Source organism: Manduca sexta, chromosome 10 (genome assembly GCF_014839805.1).
Source record: "Manduca sexta isolate Smith_Timp_Sample1 chromosome 10, JHU_Msex_v1.0, whole genome shotgun sequence".
Classification (NCBI taxonomy): domain Eukaryota; kingdom Metazoa; phylum Arthropoda; class Insecta; order Lepidoptera; family Sphingidae; genus Manduca; species Manduca sexta.
In genome coordinates this window covers 3,873,507-3,886,185 of record NC_051124.1, presented here as the reverse complement: position 1 = coordinate 3,886,185, position 12,679 = coordinate 3,873,507, and the positions used below count along the sequence as shown (strand labels likewise).

Genomic DNA, 12,679 nt, shown 5'->3' with positions numbered 1-12,679 from the left:
ATGACACTACGTGAACTAACAAATCCAATAGACTGAAAATGTTAGAAATATACTATAGCAAAAAAGAAAGATTAATTAAAACGTAAATTGCGAAGAAACCACTTTGATAGTATAAATATTTCAATTACACGTAAATTACACTCGAATACAAACTAGTAAAAAATGAAGATTTATTAAGATAAAGTCCGTTGTACGCCGTCGATAAATCTCGTAGAAACATTTGTAAGAGAAAATCAGACAGTGGGCTTAAAAAACCTTTTTTATTCAATATCATTTCGATAGAAAGCAGTCAAACGAATGAACGGACGCGAGGGCTGAAGGTTATGAAAAAAGATATGAAAATGGTTCAACAATGCAGGAGAAAAATAGTTCCGAATGAAAACTAGGCGGACGTTATATTTGAAGCCCGTAGACAAAGTATTATTCTAACAGTGTATATGAGACCTTATTTCAGACACACGTAGAGAAATTATTATACCCGTGTCTCAACAAGAAATTACTATTTCCTTTAAAAATAAAAACACGTATTTTTTATTGCGAGTTGTGATATTTTTATTGATTTCTAAATTAGACATGTTCCGATGCAAGTATAGAATAAAATATACAGCAAATGGACACCGCGGTTCTGATAGCAGACCATAATTCTTTTCATACAGGTTTTGACTAAAATGGGGTTGGATCTCAGCTTTAAGCTCAGGTATTACTTTTGGTTTATTAACATAAACTAAAGAATTCATAACTAGAGATCTCTCTACGATATATCCTAGCAATAAGTCTATCATGAAGTTTTCTCATACCCAAATAATTTATTATCTATTAGCGTTAACTATGGTAGTAAGCCATCTAAGGCTCCACAACTTCTTTCGACGAAAGTGATGTATTTATTTCAGCCGGGAATCGTCCACAGCTGGACATAGGCCACCCCATTGAGCGCCATAGAGACCGGATCTAGGCCGCCCTCATCCATCGGACTCCGGTGACCTTCACCAGATCGTCGGTCCATCTCGCAGGAGGCCTGCCTACGCTGCGACGAAAGTGATGTAAGTCCAATAATAATTTAACGCTTTTCCATTTTCATGCAAGTAAGCCCGACATTGATTAATTGTAATTCCATGTCCATTGTCAAAACGGGATTTGAATAATCGATAGAGGCATAACTGAAAGGGAACATTAAATCCAGATTATTGTTCGGGAGTAGTGACACGTTTCCGATACCGAAATTAATGTTGAAATCGTTTGTTTCAATGCGAAAAGTGGAATTTATTACCAATATTACGGTAGATACTTCGTCTGAGTAATGGTTGTTAGTACATAGATCATCTAATATCTGGATTTCTGATAATTCTTGTGATCAGAAATCCAGATAAATTATCTACTTCCCCATTGTAATTTAGGAACGTTTTTCAGATCTTGTTGGACATGCCTTCGTAGTGTCAAAGCTTATGATAAAAACTAAAAGTCAACTAATGACCACTTCTGTTTTTTCAACGGAAAAACACGTTATTGCTTCCGCCATTTGGGGGTGTGTGGAACGGTTATAGCAGGCATAACAGATATTCATGTAGCATCATACGAGCGAGGATTGGACCGAGTCTCTATGCCTTACACCTATATACCAATAAAAACCGGCAATGGCCTTCATTGGCGTATCTGGACTGCCCCGGGAAATAATGAACACTACTTAGTCTTTCTGATGAATAATATTTTAATTCTCAATTTTTATCGAAATTTAGACAATAATATTCTTCCAGACATTGGACTAAGTTATTTCTATATTTTTTTTTATTTTACGGCTACAGTGACCCTACTGCACCTGATGGTAAGTGGAGTGGGGTCCAATAAAATGTCGAGTGACGAGAGATGATTACCCCTCGACAGTCGACACAATTATGCCGGCCTGTTGGAATCGGATATATATAGGCTGATCACGGGACGCGACACACGTGGTCCACTATGGTGGATTTAAACACCTTGTGTACGATAGTCGCTATACGTTTACAATATATCCTACCAGCAAAATGATTCAAACTCAAACATTAAATGCTTGTAATACAGGTCGAGTTAGCAGTAGAGTTAGCAGGTCGTCTGTATACAGGGTAATTTATGAACACATTCTCATGTCAGAGCGAGTGACTAACGTACTATCATTTATCAGTTAGTTGGCTAACGAGGATACCATGACCTCAGTCATGATAGCTCGACATCCGATTCGCGATATGTGAACACAACAAAATTAATTTCCAATATTCAATCAATGTGTTCGATAAGCGAAGGTAATGTGGCATCTTATGCTATGCAGATGAGTAATGATAATATAATAATGAGTATCAAAGATCTGATCTTAATGTATTAATATAACTGGTTTGTGAAGGCTATTTAATTATAACATGACGTAAATGAATGGCAAAAATATACTCGTATAACTAAGAATATTTTCCAGCAATAACAACTAGTTTAATGAAATAAAAATCGTTAACACCAAAGTTATAACTATACAATAACGAATCTGTTGGAAGAGCCGGTAGGGGTCGACCGCACCGAACCTTCTAATGTCAGATGTCTGACATTCTTAGTAAAGGCCAGGTCAAAAGTACCCGGAACCGGCGGGATAGCATGAAGACAATGATGAAGGTGGAGGAAGCGAGAAAAGTATGCTAGAATCATGAAAAGTGGCAATCCATAGTCTCTGCCTACCCCTATGGGATAGAGCGTGTTGAGAGTTAATCACCTTAGCATGTTTGCAATTTCGTAAGTCGCTGAAATCATACATGTATTAGTATACAACCTTGAGCCTTTCTGATAAGCTTTTTAAATCAATGTCTGACTTTTAATTAACTTACTGAAATAATTTACATAAAGAAAGGAACAACCATCATAGGCAAAATAACTGATTAGCAACGATTATCAAACAAAAGTATATATCTGTCCATTTCATCTATATTTATGTTTCATGTTGTATATGAAAACGTCAGAACGAAAGTAGACCGGGCCAAAAAAGGCAATTTCGACGCAAAATATACATTTTAATTAAGCCATGACAAATATTGTTACATGAAATGCTGCGGAATGTGTGAAGGATTATAATATTTTGTTTTCACAGCGTACCGCAATAAATGTTCGCTGTTTTAACACAGAGAGTGCTAAATTAATAGGCATAACTTTTATACAGGCTCATTTTGACATTGCGTTGATAAATGAAACCACATACTCGTATTTAGTTCTGTTTACATTGTGCAAAAAATATCCATGATAAATATTTATACCACAAAACCCAATTATACTTTTCTGATTATTTTGTAGTTTACCATTTGGGAATATTACGCGTGTGTGTGTATTTCTGACTGAAAGTGCAATGTCGCCACTGCGACGAATTCTCTTAGAGTAGTAGTGGCGGCATTAGGGCATATGAGATTAAAATTACTTTTTATTGATATGTATTTTGCTCTAAACTAAAAACTTTTTTATTTACCATCTAAGGTTCGAGTACCTTATTGTTAAGGTGGTAGCTCAAGGTCCATTTTCATACATTTTGTTTCGGCTTTAATCTGGGTAACTAAACAAGTATTGGCAAGTAAAGAATTTAAATTCACGTCTAGTTAGTGATTAGTTCTCGCAGTTGAAGAAAAACGTAAAAATAATTAATAATCCTGGATATTTCTGCCTTTAAAATTTCGTCATATTAAATTTTAAAGGCCGAAATATCCATGATTATTAATTATTTTACGTTTTTCTTTCAACTGCGAGAACTAATCACTAACTAGACGTGAATTTAAATTCTTTACTTGCCAATACTTGTTTAGTTACCCAGATTAAAGCCGAAACAAAATGTATGAAAATGGACCTTGAGCTACCACCTTAAGTGGATTATTTAGTAACGCAATGTCAAAATGACTCTGTATACAAATAGTAATAAAGTACCAACGTTCGCCCGTTCCTGGAGCATTTATATTTTATTAGTAGAATGAGTTAGGGTTATATCGGATGGCGGGGAAATCCCGTTGTTTCAAGATAACTACTAAACTGTAATTAAAACTAATACAGTTTTAAACAATTGTGGTATATAAAAAACACTTCAGGCTATGTTGTCAGTATAAGGAAATGTTGTGGATTTAGCGGTAATCTTAAAATAATTGGGTAATCCGGTGCCCTGGTATTACCTCAACTCACCCTGGTCCTAGTTTAGCTACTAAAATGGTTAAAGAAGTATTGTTCCTGAGTTGTGGTAGATCATTTCTGTAATTACAAAAAAGAAAGCTACATTATCCCTTAGTGCTATACTTAACTTTAGATTACTGTTATAATTTTGTTATAGGTATTTACCGTCATTAAACCTTTCGTAGTAGGTAAGTATTATTTACATTAAAGATAAGGTCTTTAAAAAAAGCCAAATTATAAGTTATTTAAAAAAATACAAGTATATTTTCTCGTTTTTCACATCACGTTTTCAATTTATGTAACCATCTACCGTTCCGAATTTCTAGGTCGTCCCTTATTCTTAAAGTAAAAAACAATCTTATATTTCACTGCGTATCCGAACGTGTTATTATAGGTGTAGGAAAAAGGCGCGTAAAATTGCTGAGTTATCACGTCTCACGGCGAAAGGCCAATGAATATTTCGGTAGCTTTTAAAATTTAATAACGTATGTACAAAGGTTATTAATATTCATGGGTATTAACGGAAAAATACAAGCGTGAGAAATTACACGGTAAATTTACTTTGAAAACATTAGTCCGGCACCAAAGTGGCCTAAGAGTATAAGTCTAAAAATATATTTTTCAGAATCTAATTTGATTAAGAGTTGGTTTCTAATTCGAGATATAAATTATTCATAGGTGAAGTAAAATACAAACGAATTAAAAATAAAATTTGTATGTATAAAGTTATCAATTTGTCTCACTTTTATATTCAATCAGATTATAACTTATTATATGAATAATTTATATCTGGTGATTGACAAATGAGCCGTAAGAGATTAATTTTCAATCGCCAGATAAAAGTTACTAGTCAAATAAATTAAATTCTGACTTTATATAAAAGTGAGAAAATTGAACAATTTTATTCATTGTCATTATTATTTTTAACTTATAAAGAACGAACAGCTTTAGCATTTTGACAGGTTCTATTAAGTACAGAAGATATCTCAAGATTAAAAAGTTATTTGAACAATCAATTTATCTGACGAATGAAAAATCCTTCTTTAGCAAATAGTATGGGATTTCTTGATATATTTTTATTTGATACGTCTACTCGTGGAGAGTTAATGTAATCAATATATTCAGATATTACTTATATTTAAAGTTAAGTTTTCTATCATAGTTTGCACAGCAATCGTACAGTACCTTATACCTCGTAGAAAATGTATAGCTAGTCAATAAGGTTTGTAATAGGATAATTTTCTTCAAAACATTTTGACAGATAGGCTACTTCATTACTGCTTCCGCAAAATTGTAGTATAATATCTATTATATTTATATGGCAATTTAGTTTTTGTAATGTGTATTATAAAGGCTATTTTGTAATTTTAGTCATAGATGATTATGTACACCCGTACAACTAATGGCAAGTAAATAATCATTCAGGTGCAGTTATTAGCCCTTACATCCGTTTTTATTTACTGTCCTCTAAATTAATTTCTCTAACACATGACAAATATAGCAGATAATGCCTTATCAACTTATTGTATTTAGACTACGTCGTTATGCCCGTGTCACATAATTTTAATGGGTTGGCTGCTAGGAGTCAGCTTGACTCAGGGGAGGTAGGTGTAAACGGACACTAACAAATAATATCACAGGAAGACTGTAACCATGTAATGCTATTGTTTATGGGTAAGCATAGCGCTTATCATGCGAGTGACCTCGTCTCGTCTTTCAATTACATAAGTACATAATATAAGATCTCAATCTATGCTAATCATTGACGTATATTTTATAGACACAAACGTCCATATAAACTATTCGTTCTAAATTTGAACTAATATGGCAACCATAACGTCACTGTTATAACCTTTTATTCATTTGAACAACAAATAATTCTACTTATTTGACTAATATTTTTTATTCACATCCACGTTTACACTTAGACTCGAGCTCTTATATTATGAGCGTCACTCCGTACCACACGCTGTCTATGTTGAAATCATACTAAATCAGGTGTACGGATTGCAGTACAGTTAAGTCAAACACAATGAGTGGAACGCCAGATCTAGTACGTAATACGTGTATATCGATGATGCTAATGCTTTTAGAAGCCTTGATCTGTGTTGTGACAACCGGTAGTTTTGACCCATTATCTTCCAGATTCTAGAAAGTACAAAAATCACATACGTTACTTACTCAAGAATCTAAAGTTAAGTACATAATTTATGTGACTGTTGTACTTGTATGAGTTAGTATTTTTCAATTTGTAAAGAATAAAAATGATTCAACAGAAACTATGAACTATTTAAAATTTAATGACCAAATTTGTACAAACTGAGTTCTGAGAAGGATCACCGTTACCGACATTTCGCATTTTCTTAGAGCGGCTTTTCTTCTAATTAATTCTAAAATATTTATGGCATGTTGCCAGTATTCAGTCACAAATATAAACATTCCATAAAAAAGCTAGAAATATTCCATAAATATTTTAAAATTAATAAAGAAAAAGCCGTTTTAGCAAAAAATGCGACGTGTCAGTTAAAATGTTCAATAAACCGTTTGAAAACCCCGCAGCAATAATTAATAAACGATAGCGAAGAATCGAATAACAGCATTAAAGTCGAATATGTAATAAAAATAAATGTCTGCGAAAAGAGAAAACTTGCGAATAGCGTATACGGCCTATTTCTATTCCAGTTCAAGTTCACCCTTGTCACCCGCAGAAGCCGATAATGTCGGACGGTGCTCGTATTTTATGACGTCACTGGAAACTGACAGGCGTAATTGTGAAAGTAGAGGCTGCATACATACTTCACACAAATATCTATAAATAAAAATGATTCCCTATTTTCCTTGGTCACGCCATCACGCGTGAACGGCTGGACCGATTTCACTATTTTTTTTTGTTGTGTTTGTTATTATCAGGAGAAGGTTCTTATGAAAGCACAAAATAAAAAAATTGCGCGTAAAATTAGAAAATTTAAGAAAACTAACATCATATTAATTTTATATAACTGTCAATTGTTTGAAATAACTGTCAGCGATTGACAGAATGCGCGCTGCAAATTCATAGTTAAGACGGGACAACGTCTGTCGCGTTAGCTAGTAATAAATAAAAACTTCTGTAATATGATCCTTCACTTGGAACACCTAAAACTATAAATGGTTTCGGTGGCAACAGTAAAACGAATCAGCGAATTATAAGAACAATTACAAATAATACCACATTGCGTGATTCGTGTTTTATAACAGCCAAAAGAAACATGAGAATCAAATGGTTAACCGTTCTTCATCGCATTTTTAAAGGTGCTAAGGTGTTCCTGAGATTTCTTAATCAAACGTAACTTTTTTTAACCCTGATAAATCCTTTTACGAATTTCTACCTTATTCGCCGGTATAAACCATCCTATCGAGTAAAACCCCGGCATTCGACTCTCTCTTCCTAATATTGAAGGTTGCAGGGTGCGCAAGTGCATGCAACCGCAATCCCCGCAGGAGTCAGCTCTTGGGCAGAGCCTCTCATCATTCAAGGAATGAGATCTTGCTAATCAACTTTATCTACTTCAACATGTATCTATAATTGGTAACCGTGAGAGGGAACTGGAATAAGCAATGTTTAATGAAAAAAGCCGCTACCCACACATTTGTTTCCATCAATAAATAATTTAATTTATGGTAAACACGCCCGTGTTATAGATTCCTGGAATGGTTATATTGGATGAGTAGGGATAGGATATCAGTTTATAGAGAAAATTAAGTGAACGTATATAGGTACTTCATTACTTTTTAATTTCAGACATCTATGCATATAAAACAAAACCCCTTTTCTGTCTGTTTGTATGTTATCGATTTACTCAAAATCTACTGAACGGATTTTTATGAAATTTGGTATGGAGATAGTTTATGACCCTGGGAAGGTTATAAGCTACTTTCTATCCTACGAAAATATATAACAGTACTTTTATCGCGGAAAACACCATCACGCGAGCGAAGCTGCGAGCTAGTTACAGATGATTTGAAATGGAATTTAAATGAAATATTTTAGGTGGCATCTGGCAATTAATTCATTAACAATATTTCAGATGCTTTTAGTAGCCAAAGCATCAAGTCCTTTAAAATCTCTAACGCTTTATGACGTTACAATCTGTCATATTCAATTCGGCTTCGATATTTAAAAAAAAGTTATAATTTATTTTCAGATTGAGTTCGATATTTAAAATTAAAAGAATTATAAAACCTAAAAACAACGAACCCGTAAAATGAATAGTGCAAATTATGATTACAAATGTTGAGTACGTTACACAACACGATAATCGTTTGTTATGGTTACACTAGTTGTAGCAACTCAGTCAGCACACACACGTTGTTACAAAAGGCAAAGTTCACGGGGCCACGTGTTTTACTTGACAGTCGACACTGCCCGTTATCTGAGAATGTGAACCACGATCAGGAAATGCATAATTGCAAAATTGAATTTAAAATGTATGTGTACAGTTTTTACCACTGCATATTTTTTTTTACTAATAATGTAGCTTAGATTATTCGATAAATAACGGTAATATAAAAACAGTGTATACGTAATCATAAGAATATAAGAAATACATATTCTCAATAAAATAACGCCAAAACATTTATCACCGGCAGAGTAATTTAAACTTTATTTATTAAAACACTAGTTCTAAAACCAACGGTCATAATTAAAGTTGAAAATAACTGACGTAAAAAGTTAAATTAGTCAAATTTGGCAACGGTTAATAAACATTGGCCCTTGTGTAAACGATGTAGTTCCGACTTTCGCCCTTTCCCCGAAAAGGGATTTCGTAATCTTTACCAGATTTAGGTGGGGACAACGGGGGGAAACTGACCCTCCTCAATGGCGAGGGTTAAATTCTCCAAAAGGGAACCCCCTCCACCAGTGGGGAAGTGTGAAAATTTCCAAAAAGGAACCCGATAACTGTATAAGTACTAATCATATGAACAAATACGACTTGGAAATCGTAACGATAATTAGATTTTACATAAATTATTAAAGGTAAGCTGGCGGGAATAGGGTAATAATACCATTGACGTATATTCTATAGACACGAACGTCCATATAAACTATTTGTTCAAAATCTGGAGTTAGAACTAAAGTTCGCTGCAGCGCTAAAACATCAAATGTCGTCCAACCAAACTTTTAAAACGTGCAGCGCTAGAGCGTTTAAATAGCTGTCAATTTTGACACCACACTAAAGTCAGTTTGAATGGATTGCAGTTCAATTCAGATGAACAGAGCGTTCGGAACGCCACATCTAGTACTTAGTAAATATATCAATTGGTTATACTACCACCGCCACTGTCCGCCACCCGCCCAAGTATACCAGCACATAAATTACACTCTTCCTTGTCGTGGCCCTTTACAAATTAAAACTTACGTCTATTTTACTTGTACTTTGTAGTTACCTCAGTTACAACCTCGAAGGTCGGAACTCGTAAATAAAACATTAAACAAAAAGACGCCTGGTAATAAACCATCGCTACGTGCTTTATCTCTTATTAATGCGCAATAAAATACTTCAAGTGCCGCCGTATTTATGCAATACTTATTCTCAAAGAAATTCCGTATATTTGATATTCATATAAGGAATGACAGAATCTATTTCTCTTTGAGTTTTTTTTTTGTATTTCCAGACGTTTCGAATTAAGGAAATGGAGATTTAACTATTCCCAGCGGTGGGACACGGAAGCTGCTTGACACAAGACCATTTTCTGTGTTCGCGGTGCTATAAATATCATAAAACGAGTTTTTTTTAATAATTGGAAAAAGGAGATTGACGATGATGCCTGGCCTGATGGGGAGCATTACGACCACCCAAAAAAGAGTAGCAACACCACTCAAAACCTTAATTAAGTACTGGTCTGAACTCTTCACATTGAAATATTAGATACAGGGTGTTGCTCACGGATTCGCCCGCGTGAAAAACCTTTCCCGTTACGAAAATCCTTAAATCACCTATTCGTTGATCATCTGTATGACATCAGCGTCCATATAACTAATCCAGGACGCATCTATCCGTGTGCCTAATTCCAACTAAATCAGTTCAGCTGTTTCTGAGTTAACTTCTAATAAACATTCAAACATTTTCACATACTTCCCCATTTATAATATTAATTAGAAGTAATAGGTACAACTGGCATAGTAAGTAAGAGTTTATCCAGATATATCAACACGTTAAATTCCGCCATAGATATCAACATCATCCAAAAACAAGCAGCAATCCATAAGTCTATAATATTGAGCAAAGTAGGACACTTTTAACATACACGGGTAACAACAGGGAGACTGAATCACCTTTTCCCTGAAGGTATCAGGGCTGGTGATCAATAAACCGACCAAAAAATACAGGCAGAAAAAACTCTGAAGGTGTGTAGTAAGTAAGATTATGAAGTCACATAATGCCCATTCCACACAGGACGTTGCTCTTCAAAGGGAACACAGAAGTGCCTGCACACTGTTCTGGCTGAAATGGATAATGGACTTATCAAACCAGCACACCTACCGCATCTCTTTAATCAGCTCTTTATACTGGCACAGTTCAACGAACCTTATAAATTCGCACTTAACGTACAAGTAACCTACTTTAATCGATCGCTTTACTGATCATCAATTACTGTGTGAGTCATTCAAAATTATCTTTTATCGTATAACGATTGTCGAAGGCTTAAATGAATGAGTCGATGAGCATCTGAAGTACATTAAAACATTTTTTTAATTGAATGATCCCATTTCAAGACATTATGTTTATAAAACGTAAATATGTTGAACTTCATATTAAGTGTTTGTATATTCTTTTATCGTAACTAATAACCAGAAATTTCTTGACAATTAATTCATATAATTACTCGAGTCATACACACACTCATGCCTTTTATATCCGAAGGAGTAAGCAGAGGCTCAACAGGTGCACCCACTTTCCACTGAATGTGTGTGTGTCCGTCTCATCATGTGATAGGTTGTGAGCCTATCGCCATTTTGGACACAAATTCCAGACTCCGGACTGATAGTGAGAAGAAAATCCCAATATCATTTTACTCCAGTCATATTTTAAGTAATACTTAATTGTATCATGAAGATATTAATCTCTCAAAGGATTGTCGTTAACTCGGTTCGCTCAATTCCGTATTTTACGTCAGCAGTTAGTTGCGTATGAATCTTGTTATCTTCCATAATCCTATTTGTATCCGAGGCGAGTCTTCGTCTTACTATCTTACTTTTACTAATATTCTAAATGTAAAAGTTTGTAAATATGTTTGTTACAAGTAAACGCAAAAACAACTGAACGGATTTGGATGAAATTTAGCACATGGGCAGAACACAGCGTAGACTATCACATAGGTTTTTTATCCCAATAATTGCTTTAAAAGGATTATTTTTAATAGGTTTCGCTCGTGCAGTGTTTTAGAGATTTTTTTAGCGGGAAAGATTTTAAAGCGGACGAAGTCGCGAACAACGCCTAGTCTCATAATAAGATTTGTGTTATTGCGGGTAATAATGTTAATTTTTGCGCACTAGTTTTAATTAAGTATACATCACATAAAAATCAGACGTTAATAAGGAGTTCAATATATTTTATATTTAGTAAATTTCAGAAATTATCGTCGTATTGATAACCTTCTCTTTTTTCGAAGTCGGTTGAAAAGTAGGAACAGAATTTTTATCTAAAAGTGTAAATGGAATAAAAACATCAGCTATTATTCGTAGCTTTTCATTTATCGTGTACTAGATGTTTTTTTATGTAATACAATGGGCGATAGAATCTGAAATATATTGAAATATGTAGATCCACAAACGTGCTTATCATAAATTACGCGGCTTAAATCAACTGAACACTCGTATTCTATTCTCGTCTACGAAAGGCGTCAATATTTGTTTTACGCTGAGTAATTGTTTTCTGTCGTACAGCGCTCCGAAACTTGGGACTGACGATATATTTTCTTTAGGAAAGTTTTTCTATAAGAAGTTTTTATATTAGCTGGATCGTTTTACAGTATAATAGGTGTAGTGGTTGGAAGTGTAGTATTAAGTCCTGAATTAAATTCCTAGATCAAAGTTTTTAGAAGAATTCGTGATATGTAATTTAAAACCTCTCTGCATGATGCAGGGAGGTTTGCTCCTTCCCCATGTAAGATAAAGATTGACTCCATAGGAAAATATTTTTTTTTCATCCCATCAGGTTACGTTGCAGTATGTGACAGCAAAATTATGTAGTCATTTACTTTGTTTTGGATATAGAACACTGATCATTGTATCCTAGAACGAGGCTCGCCTGAACAAGAGAACTGAGCCACTGACAGCTTTTTCAACAACATTACAGGGAGTCTAATTCAACTTAAAATGGCAACAACTCTAAGCGCCTGTTTCATGAACTTTAAGAAAATGCTGTCAAAAATACAAAATCAATGAATTGAGGACCACCTCCATTTTGAAGAGTCACATTGTCAACAGCTATTTTCGTAAAAATCAAATAAGTATTATAAATTAAACAAGCTGATAATTTAC

At 34.3% G+C, this 12,679-nt stretch overlaps 1 protein-coding gene across 1 annotated transcript in view; it reads right to left on the bottom strand.

The window, feature by feature from the left end:
* Positions 1–12,679, bottom strand: part of LOC115444398 (monocyte to macrophage differentiation factor) — a 54,872-nt gene that overhangs the window by 7,238 nt on the left and 34,955 nt on the right. The window lies entirely within an intron of this gene.